The 21,392-nt window shown below is 37.5% G+C and overlaps 1 protein-coding gene and 2 non-coding genes across 3 annotated transcripts in view; 1 reads left to right on the forward strand and 2 right to left on the reverse strand.

The window, feature by feature from the left end:
- Window positions 1–21,392, forward strand: part of LOC148580632 (uncharacterized) — a 109,605-nt gene that overhangs the window by 15,200 nt on the left and 73,013 nt on the right. The window lies entirely within an intron of this gene.
- Window positions 11,862–11,969, reverse strand: LOC148580633 (small nucleolar RNA R71). The gene has a single exon (XR_015896257.1). It is a non-coding gene; the product is annotated as a small nucleolar RNA R71 (small nucleolar RNA).
- Window positions 18,469–18,572, reverse strand: LOC148580634 (small nucleolar RNA R71). The gene has a single exon (XR_015899536.1). It is a non-coding gene; the product is annotated as a small nucleolar RNA R71 (small nucleolar RNA).

The following is a 21,392-nucleotide window of genomic DNA, read 5'->3' on the forward strand; positions in this document are numbered from 1 at the left end:
AAGTCTAATTACAGCACAACAACTTTCTATAGGTGAACTTCGGCGTACAAAAATGATACCTCTGTAAGTGAACTTCGGCTTACATGAATCACAACTCTCTGTAGGTGAACTTCGGCCTACAGGAGCAACACCCTAAGATACACAATTGATATTTACTGCAGGTGAACTTCGGCCTACAGGGATAACAACTTACTGTAGGTGAACTTAGGCCTACAGGACCTCTAGGGCCAATAGAAAAGCATCAGATGAACATATAATAGAATATCATGCCACAAGGCTTAACTCTTTATTTTTATACTCTTCTCCTCTATTCTCTTTGTTATACTACTCTTTTCTCATTATCATCATTCAATATCATTCTCATTATTCATCATCACTTTCACATTCTTATGCAGTACTTCTTTCTTTCTCTATTCAATCATACTATACAAATTTATATCTTTCACTTTCACAATATCTTGGCTCAAACCATTTCTCTTTATCATATTACTCTTTTCACTTTTTCTTTTTACTCTGCTTTGATTACTCTTTTCTCTATATCTCTTTACTTTTCTCTGGTTACTCCATTCTCTGTGTTTTCTTTACTTTGCTTTGATTTCTCTGCTTAACGTATGTATTTAAAGCTTATGTAAATTTCGGTATGAATAGTTAGCCTGTCCCAAGTATAGGTTCATTAAGTCTATACTGAAACGGTTTAACTTTTCATATAATACCTAACCCTAGTCGCAACTCAAGGACTAACTATGTTGTCCTAGTTTGTTCACTAGTTTCTGTCTGTTTTTCTGTCATTAAAACTTTACAAAATTTTCTTTGGTTTTTATCTTTTCTTTAACTTTTTATATTTTCTTTATCTTTGCCTCACTATCATGTTATTACCAATCCCTAAGTGTTTTATGAAGGTAATTATGAGATTCTGCCCTTAAAGTTGTCTTTCTAAAGCTTTTACAGAAAACTGCCTTTTCCACTTTATTTTATTATTTTTATTAAAATATTATTTTTAATTAAATATTATTATTTAATATTTTATTACTAAATTTTCGAAAATTACCTTGCCTTTACCTTTTAACCTTTAAAATTAACTTTTTACCACCGTAACTTTTAATATTTCTACTTTAACCACCCTAACTTTCAGAAATTACCAAATAACCCCTCAAACACCAAAATAATTACTTCCTTGCCCTTTTATGAATAAAAAAGGTGTTCTTCATTGTTCTTCACCACACTCAAAGTGTTCTTCATGTTCTTCATAAATTCTTCAGATTCTTTCTCTGTTTTTACCTGTTTTTCAGTCTTTTCAGCAACCGATTTTTACTATAATTCATAATAAATTAGCAGCCACTAAAACCCCATCTTTTCTACAAGATTTCAACACAAATTGAACCTCAATTTAAGCTTAGGGTTTCGTTTTTCCAGCTGCCCCAAGAACATGAACTTTAAAGCTTGAATTTCATCAAATTTCATCAAAATTTCACCAAATTTTCACCAAGAATCAATCATATAAGCAACCAATTTTTAGCACACCCAATTTATACAACATTCACACAACTCAAACACAAATAATCAAGATTAATTTCGTGACACCCTACCTTGATTTGCTGCTCCAAATCCGGTTACTCTTTAAAGTGTTCTTAAAGCACTTTTTCCTCCTAAAACACATCAAGAACAACTTTAAATCCTCAAACTCTCAACTGATCAAATCTCCCTCAGCACGTCAGAAAGAGATATCTCACCTTAGACTTGCTGAAAATTAACGTTTCTTGGCCCTCAAGTCAAGTTAAGCATGATTCCTAAGGAAAAACATCAAGAAAACACATGTTTTGCATGGTTTTCCTTGAAAACCGAATTGAAGAGGGAGGGAGACAGCCATCTAACCTTATTTCCAGCCTTGATAAGTCACATGGTTATGTAGAGGAAGAAGAGAGGATCATTTTGGTGAAATCAGAGTTTTGATTTGAGTTTTTGTTCAGAAGAAATCAAGCTTTGAAGATTAAGTGTTCATGAAAGTTTCTCTCTTTTCTCTCTTGTTATTTTCGGCCAAAATGAAGAAATGAGACAGCCTTGGAGGTCTTGGGGGTGTAGGGTGATTTGTGATTGGTTGGCTTGGAGGTGGATTAAAATAATATTAAAATATCTCTGGTGTACAACTACTAAAACTAGATGTATCGGAACACTCGTAAAAACATCTCTAAAAATTATTTTCTGAGCTACTAGCATAAATGACACTAGTAACATATTTATTATGAGAATAAAACATGTATAATGAGGCCTTAGCATTGCTAAAGTCATCAGAGAGTGCCGGTGCTATGCTGCACCAGTAAACTATGAACCCGGTTAAACCGATTTCCTGTTTTTAACTAAAACAGACCAGGTAACCTTATAATATTATTCAAGAAGCTTCTAATACTAATATAATGATAATATTATACTATTATCTCTCTCCTCTCATGAATCGAGTCCGGTTCGTCAAACAGAGACTATTTACGAAAATCAGAATCAAAACTGCCAACCAATACGGTTCAAAAACTAGGTTCTTCGTGACCGCGTTATCGAGCTTGCCTCGGAAAAGGTTCTAGCTTAAGGATGACATAATGACAATGAGGATCGAGATACTTGTTGATACAGAAGAGGTATTCCCTTTACTGATCTTCTGGCAAAATCCGTGCCTTCGGAAAAGATCTCGCATACTCGAAAATTAGGGTTGTTACATTCTACCCTCCTAAAAGAAAATTTTGCCCTCAAAATTTCAGCCACATGTAGAATCCATCTTCAAGCAGTCTATTTCCTTCAAGCCATCCTGACGAAGATATTAGTTCGTTCCTTACAGCATCCAAATCTCACGCAACCATAGCCATGAAGATCATAACAGCTATAAAGATAGCTGCGGCTCACGTCGATTCATCGTTCGGAGCTCGATTAAACCATGCCTATTCATAGTCATTGAGGTCTTATCCGCACCAAACAATCAACATTAAGGTGATCAATCTTAATGTCTCAAGTTAAGCACGAACATTCCCAAAATGAGCACTCATAGACATTCATGCCAAATGTATCTTAAAGATACCCTAACAGCATGGGACACACAAGTAGAGTATGCAATGAAGCATAGTCAATCCACTCCCCAGGCTCTATTGGGAACGAACTACTCTGATACTAAATTTTAACGACCCAATTTCTGGTACGTCATGATCATACTAGAAACTGAGCGCTACCAACTTGTCTTCCTAATTATTATCTATTATTTATCATATGAGCCTGATTCGTTGTTAAAAACGTAGTTAATTTGCAAGGTACTTTTTTTAAAAAAAATGTTTGGATTAACAAATAGTATCATTCATAATCAATTCACAACTGATAATATATAAAACAATTATAAACAACCACACATAACTACATCACAAGTAGTTGACAATATTCAGTGATCCAGCCTTTATTAGAGTATAGACTTTTAGTTAGAACACCCCTAGATATAGCTAAATAATAACTATATACATATATATACATACAATATCCCAGGTCCTGACCTGTTCAAGAAGTCCCTAAGCTAGCACCCAGGCTAACCTAGACTCTATACTCACCTAGTCCCTCTAAACTACCAAAGCGAGGAAAAGTACGTTCTAGGTCTTCAAAACTCAAGTCAGGTGGAACGTCATCAAAAAGTGGAAGGTCGTCTACTACTCCTCTGCATGATCATATGTTATCAAAGAGCATCTCTCAAGTACTTCATCGAGTGGCCACATAACAGCAACATCGTATGGAGGACTTAGGTTAAAGTTTGTAGATAAGCAAGGTGCAGACGTTGGCTGGCCTCACAGTATATACATATAAACAGGTAACGAAGTTCACTCTAGACTCAGAAGACTACCTAGAGCGGAATCCTCTTTGCAGAACAGTCATCAGCAGACTATGGAAGGGTACTCATGCTTCCATCTGAAGGGGGAAGGGAGAAAGAAGGGGTAAGAACTGGGGAGTTCTTAGTAGGGTCGGGGTTATTAGTTACGTTCATTAATTCTGTGTTGTTTAGCAGATAAATAGCAGAATACCGAGAAGCAGTGAACAGAAGAAGCAGAAAACTAGAGAAAACAGAGAAAATAGAAAACAAAACAAAAACAAGAGAATACAAGAAAATAAAACACAGACACAGTGAATAGAATACAAACAAAGAAATCATACATTCAAACAACAACCATAACAGAGTAAATGCGCAACCAAATATGATGCATGTCTGTCCTATGCAGGCCATGAGCTCACGTGTCGGTTTACACCCTGCAACCCGACATTACCCAAGAACTAGTCCTAGATATGGCTTATTCTCTGTAGGTGAACTTCGGCCTACAGAAATAGCACTCCCGTAAGTGAACTTCGGCTTACAGCAATAGTCTAAACACAACACAACAACTTTCTGTAGGTGAACTTCGGCCTACAGAAATAACACCTCTGTAAGTGAACTTCGGCTTACAGAAAAAGTCTAGTTACAGCACAACAACTTTCTGTAGGTGAACTTCGGCCTACAAAAATGACACCTCTGTAAGTGAACTTCGGCTTACAGGAATCACAACTCTTTGTAGGTGAACTTCGGCCTACAGGAGCAACACCCTAAGATACACAATTGATATTTACTGCAGGTGAACTTCAGCCTACAGGAATAACAACTTACTGTAGGTGAACTTGGGCCTACAGGACCTCTAGGGCCAATAGAAAAGCATCAGATGAACATATAATAGAATATCATGCCACAAGGCTTAACTCTTTATTTTTATACTCTTCTCCTCTATTCTCTTTGTTATATTACTCTTTTCTCATTATCATCATTCAATATCATTCTCATTATTCATCATCACTTTCACATTCTTATGCAATACTTCTTTCTTTCTCTATTCAATCATACTATACAAACTTTACATCTTTCACTTTCACAATATCTTGGCTCAAACCATTTCTCTTTATCATATTACTCTTTTCACTTTGTCTTTTTACTCTGCTTTGATTACTCTTTTCTCTGTATCTCTTTACTTTTCTCTGGTTACTCTATTCTCTGTGTTTTCTTTACTTTGCTTTGATTTCTCTGCTTAACGTATGTATAAAGCTTATGTAAATTTCGGTATGAATAGTTAGCCTGTCCCAAGTATAGGTTCATTAAGTCTATACTGAAACAGTTCAACTTTTAATATAATACCTAACCCTAGTCGCAACTCAAGGACTAACTATGTTGCCCTAGTTTGTTCACTAGTTTCTGTCTGTTTTTCTGTCATTAAAACTTTACAGAATTTTCTTTGGTTTTTATCTTTTCTTTGAATTTTTATCTTTTCTTTATCTTTGCCTCACTATCATGTTATTACCACTCCCTAAGTGTTTTGTGAAGGTAATTATGAGATTTTGCACTTAAAGTTGTCTTTCTAAAGCTTTTACAGAAAACTGCCTTTTCCACATTATTTTATTATTTTTATAAAAATATTATTTTTAATTAAATATTATTATTTAATATTTTATTACTAAATTTTCGAAAATTACCTTGCCTTTACCTTTTAACCTTTAAAATTAACTTTTTACCACCCGTAACTTTTAATATTTCTACTTTAACCACCCTAACTTTCAAAAATTACCAAATAACCCCTCAAACACCAAAATAATTACTTCCTTGCCCTTTTATGAATCAAAAAGGTGTTCTTCATTGTTCTTCACCACACTCAAAGTGTTCTTCATGTTCTTCATAAATTCTTCAGATTCTTTCTCTGTTTTTACCCGTTTTTCAGTCTTTTCAGCAACTGATTTTTACTATAATTCATAATAAATTAGCAGCCACTAAAACCCCATCTTTTCTACATGATTTCAACACAAATTGAACCTCAATTTAGGCTTAGGGTTTCGTTTTTCCAGCTGCCCCAAGAACATGAACTTTAAAGCTTGAATTTCATCAAATTTCATCAAAATTTCACCAAATTTTCACCAAGAATCAATCATATAAGCAACCAATTTTTAGCACAGCCAATTTATACAACATTCACACAACTCAAACACAAATAATCAAGATTAATTTCGTGACACCCTACCTTGATTTGCTGCTCCAAATTCGGTTACTCTTTAAAGTGTTCTTAAAGCACTTTTTCCTCCTAAAACACATCAAGAACAACTTTAAATCCACAAACTCTCAACTGACCAAATCTCCCTCAGCACGTTAGGAAGAGATATCTCACCTTAGACTTGCTGAAAATTAATGTTTCTTGGCCCTCAGGTCAAGTTAAGCATGATTTCTAAGGAAAAACATCAAGAAAACACATATTTTGCATGGTTTTCCTTGAAAACCGAATTGAAGAGGGAGGGAGACAGCCATCTAACCTTATTTCCAGCCTTTATAAGTCACATGGTTATGTAGAGGAAGAAGAGAGGATCATTTTGGTGAAATCAGAGTTTTGATTTGAGTTTTAGTTCAGAAGAAATCAAGCTTTGAAGATTAAGTGTTCATGAAAGTTTCTCTCTTTTCTCTCTTGTTATTTTCGGCCAAAATGAAGAAATGAGACAGCCTTGGATGTCTTGGGGGTGTAGGGTGAGTTGTGATTGGTTGGCTTGGAGGTGGATTAAAATAATATTCAAATATCTCTGGTGTACAACTACTAAAACTAGGTGTATCGGAACACTCGTAAAAACATCTCTAAAAATTATTTTCTGAGCTACTAGCATAAATGACACTAGTAACATATTTATTATGAGAATAAAACATGTATAATGAGGCCTTAGCATTGCTAAAGTCATCAGAGAGTGCCGGTGCTATGCTGCACCAGTAAACTGTGAACCCGGTTAAACCGATTTCCTGTTTTTAACTAAAACAGACCAGGTAACGTTATAATATTATTCAAGAAGCTTCAAATACTAATATAATGATAATATTATACTATTATCTCTCTCCTCTCATGAATCGAGTCCGGTTCGTCAAACAGAGACTATTTACGAAAATCAGAATCAAAACTGCCAACTGATACGGTTCAAAAACTAGGTTCTTCGTGACCGTGTTATCGAGCTTGCCTCGGAAAAGGTTCTAGCTTAAGGATGACATAATGACAATGAGGATCGAGATACTTGTTGATACAGAAGAGGTATTCCCTTTACTATTCTTCTGGCGAAATCCGGGTTGTTACATTTTCCATACCAATTAATGATTTAATTCAAAAAAATTTTAAGTTGTTACTTGCCTATTAAGAAAGGATAAAACATTAAATTCTAGAATCATATCTTTTAATTTCTTGTTAGTCAAGCAATCAACTTTAATTTCAAAAATCAAATATTTTTAATTTCCAATTTAAATCCTTTTCAAAATAACTTTTCAATCATATCTTTTTCAAATTTTAATGTCAAAATCTCTTTCTAACTTCTTATCTTTTTAAAATTTGATTTTTAAATCTTTTTCAATTAACTACTTAACTTTTTGTTTGATTTTAAAAGTTTTCTATTTCAATCATATCTTTTTCAAAACCACCTAACTACTTTTCTCTCTCCAATTTTCGAAAATTTTTCCCCTTCCTCACCTTCTTCTATTTAAGGACTAACACTCCTCCTCAATTAGCAATTCGGACTCTCTCTCCTTCTTCAGATGTTCGAATTCTTATCTACCTACCTCATCCCTCTATTCCTGTTTTCCTCTGACACCTCAAGGAATCTCTATACTGTGACATAGAGGATTCCATACTTTCTTGTTCTCTTCTCTTTCTTATGAGCAGGAACAAGGACAAAGGCATTCTTGTTGAAGCTGATCCTGAACCTGAAAGGACCTTGAAGAGGAAGCTAAGAGAAGCTAAAGCACAACTCTCTGGAGAGGACCTAACAGAAATTTTCGAAAAGGAAGAAGACATGGCAGCCGAAAATAACAACAATGCCAACAATGCAAGGAAGATGCTTGGTGACTTTATTGCACCCTCTTCTGACTTCTGTGGAAGGAGCATTTCAATTCCTGCAATTGGAGCAAACAACTTTGAGCTTAAGCCTCAATTAGTTTCTCTAAATTCTAATGCAGCAGAATTGCAAGTATCATGGACCTCCATTGGAAGATCCTCATAAGTTTTTAGCTAAATTCTTTCAAATCTGTGACACTGTTAAGACCCATGGTGTTGACCTTGAGGTCTACAGACTTATGCTTTTCCCGTTTGCTGTAAGAGACAGAGCTAGGACATGGTTGGACTCATGATGAGCGGATAATTTATACGCTTTTTGGCAGTGTTTTTACATAGTTTTAGTATGATTTAGTTAGTTTTTAGTATATTTTTATTAGTTTTTAAATAAAAATCACATTTCTGGACTTTACGATGAGTTTGTATGTTTTTCTGTGATTTCAGGTATTTTCTGGCTGAAATTGAGGGACTTGAGCAAAAATCAGATTCAGAGGCTGAAGAAGGACTGCAGATGCTGTTGGATTCTGACCTCCCTACACTCAAAGTGGATTTTCTAAAGCTACAAGAGTCCAAATGGCACGCTCCCAATCGCGTTGGAAAGTAGACATCCAGGCTTTCCAGAAATATATAATAGTCCATACTTTGCCCGAGTTTAGACGACGCAAACTGGCATTCAACGCCAGCTTTCTGCCCTATTATGGAGTTAAACGCCAGAAACAGGTTGCAAAGCAGAGTTAAATGCCAGAAATAGGTTACAAACTGGCGTTTAGCTCCAAGGAAGACCTCTACACATGAAAGCTTCAATGCTCAGCCCAAGCACATACCAAGTGGGCCTGGAAGTGGATTTCTGCATCTTTTACTCATTTCTGTAAACCCTAGTTAATAGTTTAGTATAAATACTACTTTTAGTGATTTATTTCACATCTTTGGAATGTTTTTCCTTAGACTTGGAGGCTGGCCTCACGGCCATGCCTGGACCATTATCACTTATGTATTTTCAATGGTAGAGTTTCTACACACCATAGATTAAGGTGTGGAGCTCTGCTGTTCCTCATGAATTAATGCAAAGTACAATTGTTTTTCTATTCAACTCAAGCCTATTTCTTCTTTAAGATATTCATTCGCACACAAGAACATGATGAATGTGATGATTATGTGACGCTCATCATCATTCTCACTTATGAACGCGTGCCTGACAAACACTTCTGTTCGACATGCAAACAAGCTTGAATGTATATCTCTTAGCTTCCTGATCGTGAGATCAGAGTCTTCGTGGTATAGGCTAGAAATATTGGCAGCCATTCTTGAGATCCGGAAAGTCTAAACCTTGTCTGTGGTATTCCGAGTAGGATCTGTGAAGGGATGGCTGTGACGAGCTTCAAACTCGCGAGTGCTGGGCGTAGTGACAGACGCAAAAGGATTACTGAATCCTATTCCAGTATGATCGAGAACCGACAGATGATTAGCCGTGCGGTGACAGCGCATTTTGGACCATTTTCACTGAGAGGACGGGATGTAGCCATTGACAACGGTGATGCCCTACATAAAGCTTGCCATGGAAAGGAGTAGGAATGATTGGATGAAGACAGCAGGAAAGCAGAGATTCAGAAGGAACAAAAGCATCTCTATATGCTTATCTAAAGTTCTCACCAATGAATTACATAAGTATCTCTATCCTGTTTTATATTTTAATTATATTTTAATTATCAAATATCCATAACCATATAAATCTGCTTGACCGAGATTTGCAAGATGACCATAGCTTGCTTCAAGCCGACAATCTCTGTGGGATCGACCCTTACTCACGTAAGGTTTATTACTTGGACGACCCAGTGCACTTGCTGGTTAGTTGTTCGAAGTTGTGACAAAGAACTAAAATTATGAACGTGCGTATTAAGTTTTTGACGCCGTTACCAAGGAATGAACGATCACGATTTCGTGCACCATGTTTTTGGCGCCGTTGCCGGGGATTGTTCGAGTTTGGACAACTGACGGTTCATCTTGTTGCTCAGATTAGGTAATTTTATTTTAATTTTAAGCTTTTTATTTCTTATTTTCAAAAAATACAAAAAAAAAAATTCTTCTTTTTCGTTCTTCCCAAAATAATTTTCGAAAAAAAAATACCAAAAAAAATTTTAATAAAATCATAAAACCAAAAATAATTTTGTGTTTCTTGTTTGAGTCTTGTGTCAAATTGTAAGTTTGGTGTTAATTGCATATTTTTCAAACCTTCTTGCATTTTTCGAAAATTCATGCATGTGTTCTTCATGACCTTCAAGTTGTTCTTGATGAATTTCTTTGTTTGATCGTTAAATCTTTCTTGTTGGTGTCTTTTCTTGTTTTTCATGTGCATTTTCAAATTGTTAGTGTCTAAAGTTTGAAAATTTCTAAGTTTGGTGTCTTGCATGTTCTTCTTTTCTTGAAAATTTTTCAAAAATAAGTTCTTGATGTTCATCATGATCTTCAAAGTGTTCTTGGTGTTCATCTTGACATTCATAGTGTTCTTGCATGCATCATTTGTTTTGATCCAAAATTTTCATGCATTGAGTCTTTTTGATGTTTTTCTCTCTCATCATTAAAATTCAAAAAAAAAAATATTTTCCTTATTCACTGATAAATTTTCAAAAATTTGAGTTGACTTTTTCAAAACTTTTTAAAATTTAATTGTTTCTTATGAGTCAAGTCAAATTCTCAATTTAAAAATTCTATCCTTTTCAAATATTTTTCAAAAATCAAATCTTTTTCATTTTTCTTTCATATTTTCGAAAATTTCAAATTGATTTCCAAAATCTTTTTCTTATTCTTACTTCATATTTTCAAAAATCTCACTAACATTTAATGTTTTAATTCAAAAATTTTTCAAGTTGTTACTTGCCTATTAAGAAAAGTTTCAATCTTTAAATTTTAAAATCATATCTTTTAGTTTCTTGTTAGTCAAGTAATCAACTTTAATTTCAAAATCAAATCTTTTTAAATTTCTTTGTCAAATCTTTTTCAAAATGATTTTCAATCATATCTTTTTCAAAAATCAATTTCAAAATCTTTTCTAACTTCTTATCTTTTCAAAATTGATTTTCAAATATTTTTCAATTAACTACTTGACTTTTTGTTTGATTTTAAAAGTTTTCTATTTCAATTACATCTTTTTCAAAACCAACTAACTACTTTTCTCTCTCCAATTTTTGAAAACCACTAACCTCTTTTTCAAAATTCTTTTTAATTAACTAATTGTTTTAAATTTTAATTTTATTTTAATTCTCTTTTTAATTTTCGATTACTAACCAATAATTAAAATAAAAACAAAAATATTTTCCTTTTATTTTAATTTAATTTCTTATTTTTCTCTTCTCCTTCTTCTATTCTTCTCTTCTTCTACTCACATAAAGGAATCTCTATACTGTGACATAGAGGATTCCTCTTCTTTTCTGTTCTCTTGTTTTTCATATGAGTAGGAACAAGGATAAGAACATTCTTGTTGAAGCTGATCCTGAACCTGAAAGAACTCTAAAGAGGAAGCTAAGGGAAGCTAAAGCACAACTCTTTAGAGAAAATCTGACAGAAATTTTCGAAAAAGAAGGAGACATGGCCAAAAATAATAACAATGGTGAAGATGCAAGGAAGATGCTTGGTGACTTTACTGCACCAAATTCCAACTTACATGGAAGAAGCATCTCAATCCCTGCAATTGGAGCAAACAATTTTGAGCTAAAGCCTCAATTAGTTTCTCTGATGCAACAGAACTACAAGTTTCATGGACTTCCATCAGAAGATCCTTTTCAGTTCTTAACTGAATTCTTGCAGATCTTTGATACTGTTAAGACCAATGGGGTTGATCCCGAGGTCTACAGGCTTATACTTTTCCCGTTTGCTGTAAGAGACAGAGCTAGAATATGGTTGGACTCTCAACCTAAAGATAGCCTGAACTCTTGGGATAAGCTGGTCACGACTTTCATAGCCAAGTTCTTTCCTCCTCAAAAGCTTAGCAAGCTTAGAGTGGATGTTCAAACCTTCAGACAAAAAGAAGGTGAATCCCTCTATGAAGCTTGGGAGAGATACAAGCAACTAACCAAAAAGTGTCCTTCTGACATGCTTTCAGAATGGACCATCCTGGATATATTCTATGATGGTCTGTCTGAATTATCAAAGATGTCATTAGACCATTCTACAGGTGGATCCATTCACCTAAAGAAAATTCCTGCAGAAGCTCAGGAACTCATTGACATGGATGCAAATAACCAGTTCATGTACACTTCTGAAAGGAATCCTGTGAGTAATGGGATGCCTCAGAGGAAGGGAGTTCTTGAAATTGATGCTCTGAATGCCATATTGGCTCAGAACAAAATATTGACTCAGCAAGTCAATATGATTTCTCAGAGTCTGAATGGATTGCAAGCTGCATCCAACAGTACTAAAGAGGCTTCTTTTGAAGAAGAAGCTTATGATCCTGAGAACCCTGCAATAGCAGAGGTGAATTACATGGGTGAACCCTATGGAAACACCTACAATCCCTCATGGAAAAATCATCCAAATTTCTCATTGAAGGATCAACAAAAGCCTCAACAAGGCTTTAATAATGGTGGAAGAAACAGGTTTAGCAATAGCAAGCCTTTTCCATCATCCACTCAGCAACAGACAGAGAATTTTGAGCATAATCCATCTAGCTTAGCAAATATAGTCTCTGATCTATCTAAGGCCACTCTAAGTTTCATGAATAAAACAAGGTCCTCCATCAGAAATTTAGAGGCACAAGTGGGCCAGCTGAGTAAAAGAATCACTGAAACTCCTCCTAGTACTCTCCCAAGCAATACAAAAAAGAATCCAAAAAGAGAGTGCAAGGCCACAACCTTACTTGGTGTGGCCGAACCCAGAGAGGAGGAGGAGGACGTGAATCCCAATGAGGAAGACCTCATGGGACATCCTCTGAACACTAAGGGATTCCTCAATGAGTACTTGAAGGAATCTGAGGCTCATACAGAGACCATAGATATTCCATTCAACTTGCTTCTACCCTTCATGAGCTTTGATGAGTATTCATCCTCTGAAGAGGATGAAGACATTACTGAAGAGCAAGTTGCTAAGTACCTTGGTGCAATCATGAAGCTGAATGCCAAATTATTTGGTAATGAGACTTGGGGAGATGAACCTCCCTTGCTCACCAATGAACTAAATGCATTGGATACGCAGAAATTACCTCAAAAGAAATAGGATCCTAGTAAATTCCTAATTCCCTGTAACATAGGCACCATGACCTTTGAGAAGGCTCTGTGTGACCTGGGGTCAGGCATTTACCTTATGCCACTCTCTGTAATGGAGAAACTTGGGATCTTTTAGGTGCAAGCTGCCAGAATCTCATTAGAGATGGCAGACAACTTAAGAAAATAGGCTTATGGACTAGTAGAGGACGTGTTAGTAAAGGTTGAAGGCCTTTACATCCCTGCTGATTTCATAATCCTAGACACTGGGAAGGATGAGGATGAATCCATCATCCTTGGAAGACCCTTCCTAGCCACAGCAAGAGCTGTGATTGATGTGGACAGAGGAGAGTTGCTCCTTCAACTGAATGAGGACTACCTTGTATTTAAGACTCAAGGATCTCCTTCTGTAACCATGGAGAGGAAGCATGAAAAGCTTCTCTCACTGCAGAGTCAACCAAAGCCCCCACAGTCAAACTCTAAGTTTGGTGTTGGGAGGGCACAACCAAACTCTAAGTTTGGTGTTGAACCCCCACATTCAAACTCTAAGTTTGGTGTTGGGAGGTTCCAACAATGCTCTGAACATCTGTGAGGCTCCATGAGAGCTCACTGTCATGCTATTGACATTAAAGAAGCGCTTGTTGGGAGGCAACCCAATGTTATTTAATTATATCTATTTTATTTTTATTGTTATTTCGTGTTTTATTAGGTTGATGATCATGTAAAGTCACAAGAACAACTAAAAAATTAAAAACAGAATCAAAAATAGCAGAAGAAACAGCACACCATGGAGGAAGAGCACTCTAGCATTTAAACGCCAGAAACAAGCATCTGTCTGGTGGTTAACGCCAGAAACAAGCACTAAGCTGGCGTTTAACGCCAGAAACAAGCATCAACCTGGCGTTAAACACCAGAAATAGGCTACATTTGGGCGTTTAACGCCAAAAACAGGCAGCAGTCTGGCGTTAAACACCAGTATTCCATACAAAGGGCATTTTACACGCCTAATTGGAGTAGGGATGTTAAGTCCTTGACCCCACTGGATCTGTGGACCCACAGGATCCCCACCTATCCTAACTCTCTCTCTTCACACCTTTTCATAACCCTCTTCCCCAAATACCCTTCACCAATCACCTCAATCACTCTTCCCCATAAACCTCACCTACCTCCAAAATTCAAATTCTTTTCCCTCCCAAACCCAACCCTAATGGGTGATCCCTAAAGCCCCCCACTCCTATATAAACCCCTTATTCCTTCTTCATTTTCACCCAACACAACCCTTTCTTCTACCCCTTGGCCGAATACACACCCCTCTCCCTCTCCTCCATTTTTCTTCTTCTTCTCCTTCTTTCTTTCTTTTTTTGCTCGGGGACGAGCAAACATTTTAAGTTTGGTGTGGAAAAAGCATTGCTTTTTGTTTTTCCATAACCATTAATGGCACCTAAGGCCAGAGAAACCTCAGGAAAGAGGAAATGGAAGGCAATTGCTTCCACCTCTGAGTCATGGGAGATGGAGAGATTCATCTCAAAGGTCCATCAAGACCGCTTCAATGAAGTTGTGGCCAAGAAGAAAGTGATCCCTGAGGTCCCTTTCAAGCTCAAAAAGAGCAAATATCCGGAGATCCGACAAGAGATTAGAAGAAGAGGATGGGAAGTTCTCTCTAATCCTATTCAACAAGTCAGGATCTTAATGGTTCAAGAGTTATATGCAAATGCATGGATCACTAGGAACCATGATCAAAGTGTGAACCCGAATCCAAAGAATTGGCTTACCATGGTTCGCGGGAAATACTTAGATTTCAGTCCGAAAAATGTAAGGTTGGCGTTCAACTTGCCAATGATGCAAGAAAATGCACGCCCTTACACTAGAAGGGTCAACTTTGATCAAAGGTTGGACCAAGTCCTCATGGACATATGTGTGGAAGGAGCTCAATTGAAAGTTGACTCAAGAGGCAAGCCGGTTCAATTGAGAAGACTAGACCTTAAGCCTGTAGCTAGAGGATGGTTGGAGTTCATTCAACGCTCAATCATTCCTACTAGCAACCGGTCTGAAGTTACTATTGACCGGGCCATCATGATCCATAGTATCATGATTGGGAAGGAAGTGGAAGTTCATGAGATTATACCTCAAGAACTCTACAAGGTGGCTGACAAGTCTTCCACTTTGGCAAGGTTAGCCTTTCCTCACCTCATTTTCCACCTCTACAATTCGGCTGGAATTGACATAGAGGGAGACATCCTCATTGTTGAGGACAAGCCCATCACTAAGAAAAGGATGGAACAAACAAGAGATCATGGACCTCAACAAGAGCATGAGGAAATTTCTCACCATGAAATCCCTGAGATGCCTCAAGGGATGCACTTCCCTCCACAAAACTATTGGGAGCAAATCAACACTTCCCTAGGAGAATTAAGTTTCAACATGGGACAACTAAGAATAGAGCACCAAGAGCACTCTATCATCCTCCATGAGATTAGAGAAGATCAAAGAGCTATGAGGGAGGAGCAACAAAGACAAGAAAGAGACATAGAGAAGCTCAAGAGCACCATTGGTTCTTCAAGAAGAGGAAGACGCCACCCTCACTAAGGTGGACCCGTTCCTTAATCTCCTTGTTCTTATTTTCCTGTTTTGTCGTTTACTATGCTTCATGTTTATTTATGTTTGTGTCTTTATTACATGATCATTAGTGTTTAAGTGTCTATGTCTTAAAGCTATGAATGTCCTATGAATCCATCACCTCTCTTAATTGAAAACTGTTCTAAAAACAAAAGAACAAGAAGTACATGGTTTCGAATTCATCCTTGAAACTAGTTTAATTATTTTGATGTGGTGACAATACTTTTTGTTTTCTGAATGAATGCTTGAACAGTGCATATGTCTTTTGATATTGTGGTTTATGAATGTTAAATATGTTGGCTCTTGAAAGAATGATGAAAAAGGAGAAATGTTATTGATAATATGAAAAATCATAAAATTGATTCTTAAAGCAAGAAAAAGCAGTGAATACAAAAGCTTGCAAAAAAAAAAAAGAGAAAAGAAAAATGGCGAAAAAAAAGAGAAAGAAAAAGAAAAAACAAGCAGAAAAAGCCAAAAGCTCTTTAAACCAAAAGGCAAGAGCAAAAAGCCAATAGCCCTTAAAACCAAAAGGCAAGGGTAATAAAAAGGATCCAAGGCTTTGAGCATCAGTGGATAGGAGGGCCTAAAGGAATAAAATCCTGGCCTAAGCGGCTAAACCAAGCTGTCCCTAACCATGTGCTTGTGGCGTGAAGGTGTCAATTGAAAACTTGAGACTAAGCGGTTAAAGTCAAGGTCCAAAGCAAAAAAAGAGTGTGCTTAAGAACCCTGGACACCTCTAATTGGGGACTTTAGCAAAGCTGAGTCACAATCTGAAAAGGTTCACCCAGTTATGTGTCTGTGGCATGTATGTATCCGGTGGTAATACTGGAAAATAGAGTGCTTAGGGCGACGGCCAAGACTCATAAAGTAGCTATGTTCAAGAATCAACATATTAAACTAGGAGAATCAATAACACTATCTGAAATCTAAGTTCCTATAGATGCCAATCATTCTGAACTTCAATGGATAAAGTGAGATGCCAAAACTATTCAAGAGGCAAAAAGCTACTAGATCCGCTCATCTGATTGGAGCTAAGTTTCATTGATATTTTGGAATTTATAGTATATTCTCTTCTTTTTATCCTATTTGATTTTCAGTTGCTTGGGGACAAGCAACAATTTAAGTTTGGTGTTGTGATGAGCGGATAATTTATACGCTTTTTGGCAGTGTTTTTACATAGTTTTTAGTATGATTTAGTTAGTTTTTAGTATATTTTTATTAGTTTTTAAATAAAAATCACATTTCTGGCCTTTACTATGAGTTTGTGTGTTTTTTTGTGATTTCAGGTATTTTCTGGCTGAAATTGAGGGACTTGAGCAAAAATCAGATTCATAGTCTGAAGAAGGACTGCAGATGCTGTTGGATTCAGACCTCCCTGCACTCAAAGTGGATTTTCTGGAGCTACAAGAGTCCAAATGGTGCGCTCTCAATTGTGTTGAAAAGTAGACATCCAGGGCTTTGCAGCAATATATAATAGTTTATACTTTGCCCGAGTTTAGGTGACTCAAACTGGCGTTCAATGCCAGCTTTCTTTCCTATTCTGGAGTTAAAGGCAAGAAACAGGTTGCAAAGCAGAGTTAAACGCCAGAAGTGGATTTCTACATCATTTACTCATTTCTGTAAACCCTAGTTACTAGTTTAGTATAAAAACTACTTTTAGTGATTTATTTCACATCTTTAGAACGTTTTTCCTTAGACCTGGAGGTTGGCCTCACGGCCGTGCTTGGACCATTATCACTTATGTATTTTCAACGGTAGAGTTTCTACACACCATAGATTAAGGTGTGGAGCTCTGCTATTCCTCATGAATTAATGCAAAGTACTATTGTTTTTCTATTCAACTCAAGCCTATTTCTTCTCTAAGATATTCATTCGCACACAAGAACATGATGAATGTGATGATTATGTGACGCTCATCATCATTCTCACTTATGAACGCATGCCTGACAAACACTTCCGTTCGACATGCAAACAAGCTTGAATGTATATCTCTTAGCTTCCTGATCGTGAGATCAGAGTCTTCGTGGTATAGGCTAGAAATATTGGCGGCCATTCTTGGGATCCGGAAAGTCTAAACCTTGTCTGTGGTATTCCGAGTAGGATCTGGGAAGGGATGGCTGTGACGAGCTTCAAACTCGCGAGTGCTGGGCGTAGTGACAGACGCAAAAGGATTACTGAATCCTATTTCAGTATGATCGAGAACCGACAGATGATTAGCCATGTGGTGACAGCACATTTTGGACCATTTTCATTGAGAGGACGGGATGTAGCCATTGACAACAGTGATGCCCTACATAAAGCTTGCCATGGAAAGGAGTAGGAATGATTGGATGAAGACAGCAGGAAAGCAGAGATTCAGAAGGAACAAAAGCATCTCTATACGCTTATCTGAAATACTCACCAATGAATTACATAAGTATCTCTATGCTGTTTTATATTTTAATTATATTTTAATTATCAAATATCCATAACCATATGAATCTGCCTGACTGAGATTTGCAAGATGACCATAGCTTGTTTCAAGCCGACAATCTCCGTGGGATCGACCCTTACTCACGTAAGGTTTAATACTTGGACGACCCAATGCACTTGCTGGTTAGTTGTGCGAAGTTGTGCCAAAGAACTAAAATTATGAACGTGCGTATTAAGTTTTTGATGCCGTTGCCAAGGAATGAACGATCACGATTTTGCATACCAACTCACAACCTAAAGAAAGCCTGAACTCTTGGGAAAAGCTGGTCAATGCCTTCTTGACAAAGTTCTTTCCGCCTAAAAAATTGAGTAAGCTTAGAGTGGAGGTCTAGACCTTCAGACAGAAGGAAGGTGAATCCCTCTATGAAGCTTGGGAAAGATACAAGCAATTGATCAGAAGGTGTCCTTCTGGCATGCTTTCAGAATGGAGCATCATATGCATATTCATATGATGGTCTGTCTGAACTGTCCAAGATGTCATTGGACAACTCTACTGGTTGCAAATAACCAGTTTATGTATACTTCTGAAAGGAATCCTATGAATAATGGGACAACTCAGAAGAAAGGAGTTCTTGAGATTGATACTCTGAATGCAATATTAGCTCAGAATAAAATATTGACTCAGCAAGTCAATATGATTTCTCAGAGTCTGATTGGAATGCAAGCTGCATCTAGCAGTAATAAAAAAGCATCTTCTGAAGAAGAAGCTTATGATCCTGAGAACCCTGCAATGGAAGAGGTGAATTACATGGGAGAACCCTATGGAAACACCTATAATCCTTGATGGAGAAATCATCCAAATCTCTCATGGAAGGACCAACTGAAGCCTCAACAGGGCTTCAACAACAATAATGGTGGCGGAAATAGGTTTAGCAATAGCAAACCTTTTCCATCATCTTCTCAGCAACAAATTGAGAACTCTGAGCAGAGTCATTCTGGCCTAGCTACCATAGTCTCTGATCTATCTAAGACCACACTAAGTTTCATGAATGAAACAAGATCCTCAATTAGAAATTTGGAGGCACAAGTGGGTCAGCTGAGTAAGAGAATTACTGAAACTCCTCCTAGCACTCTCTCAAGAAATACAGAAGAAAATCCAAAAAGAGAGTGCAAGGCCATAAATATAACCAACATGGCCGAATGCATGGAGGAGGGAAAGGCAGTGATTTCCAGTAAGGAAGACCTCAATGGACGTCCACTGGCCTCCAAGGAGTTCCCTAATGAGGAACCAAAGGAATCTGAGGCTCATACAGAGACCATAGAGATTCTATTGAACCTACTTCTGCCATTCATGAGCTCTGATGAGTATTCTTCCTCTGAAGAGGATGAAGATATTACTGAAGAGCAAGTTGCTAAGTACCTTGGAGCAATCATGAAGCTGAATGCCAAGTTATTTGGTAATGAGACTTGGGAGGATGAACCCCCGTTGTTCACCAATGAACTGAATGACTTGATTAGGCAGACATTACCTCAGAAGAAACTGGATCCTGGAAAGTTCTTAATACCTTGTACCATAGGCACCATGACCTTTGAAAAGGCTCTGTGTGACCTTGGGTCAAGTATAAACCTCATGCCCCTCTCTGTAATAGAGAAACTAGGGATCCTTGAGGTACAAGCGGCTAAAATCTCACTACAGATGGCAAACAATTCAAGGAAACAGGCTTATGGACTTGTAGAGGATGTCTTAGCGAAAGTTGAAGGCTTTTACATCCCTACTGACTTCATAAGCCTGGACACTGGGAATAATAAAGATGAATCCATCATCCTTGGCAGACCCTTCCTAGCCACAGCAAAAAGCTGTGATTGATGTTGACAGAGGAGAGTTGGTCCTTCAAGTGAATGAGGACTACCTTGTTTTTAAAGCTAAAGAATCTCCTTCTGTACACATGGAGAAAAAGCATGACAAGTTTCTCTCAATGCAGAGTCAAACAGAGCCCCTACATTCAAACTCTAAGTTTGGTGTTGGGAGGCCATCATCATGCTTTGAGTATCTGTGAGGCTCCATGAGAGCCCACTGTCAATATATTGACATTAAAGAAGCGCTTATTGGGAGGCAACCCAATTTTTACTTTTCTATGTTAAATTTCTATTGTTATTTTATGTTTTCCTTAGGTTGATGATCATGTGGAGTCATAAAAACAACTGCAAAAATCAAAGCAAAATCAAAAATAGCATTAAAAATAGCACACTCTGGAGGAGGAGCTTACTGGCGTTTAAACGCCAGTAAGGGTAGCCGAATGGGTGTTAAACGCCCAGTCTGGCACCATTCTGGGCATTTAACACCAGAAAAGGGCACCAGACTAGCGTTTAACGCCAGAAAACGGAATCAAGCTGGCGTTTAATGCCAGAAAGGGAAGAAAAGCTGGCGTTAAACGCCAGAAATGGGCAGCAACCTGGCGTTTAATGCCAGGATTGGCACTCAAAGGGGCGTTTACACGCCAAAATGGTGCAGGGATGAGAAATCCTTGACACCTCAGGATCTGTGGACCCAACAGGATCCCCACCTACCTCAACTCTCTCTCTCTATCTTCTTCACAACTTCCCAAAACACCCTTCCTCAAATACTCCTCACCAATCACCTCCACCACTCTTCCCCATAACACCCACCTCACAATTCAAATTGAAATCCTTTCCCTTCCAAACCCAACCCCTAATACACAAACCCTACTGGTGCACGAATTGTGAATCACACTTTTCACAACTCGTACTACTAACCAGCAAGTGCACTGGGTCGTCCAAGTAATACCTTACGTGAGTAAGGGTCGAATCCTACGGAGATTGTTGGTTTGAAGCAATCTATGGTTATCTTGCAATTCTCAGTCGGGAAGTCAATGTTATTTATCAGTTGAATTGCGAATAAACAAGAGAGTATGGATTAAAGGTTACTTGTTATGCAGTAATGGAGAATGTGTTGGAGTTTTGGAGATGCTTTGTCTTCTGAATCTCTGCTTTCCTCTGTCTTCTGATTCATGCACGCACGTCCTTCTATGGCAAGCTGTGTGTAGGTAGATCACCGTTGTCAATGGCTACCATCCATCCTTCTAGTGAAAAGGGTCCAGGTGCGCTGTCACCGCACAGCTAATCATCTGCAGGTTCTCAGTTGTACCGGAATAGGATTTACTATCCTTTTGCGTCTATCACTACGCCCAGCACTCGCGAGTTTGAAGCTCGTCACAGTCATCCAATCCCAGAATCCTACTCGGAATACCACATACAAGGTTTAGACTTTCTGGAT

This window comes from Arachis ipaensis, chromosome B10, assembly GCF_059453495.1.
Source record: "Arachis ipaensis isolate K30076 ecotype BB chromosome B10, ASM5945349v1, whole genome shotgun sequence".
Taxonomy (NCBI): domain Eukaryota; kingdom Viridiplantae; phylum Streptophyta; class Magnoliopsida; order Fabales; family Fabaceae; genus Arachis; species Arachis ipaensis.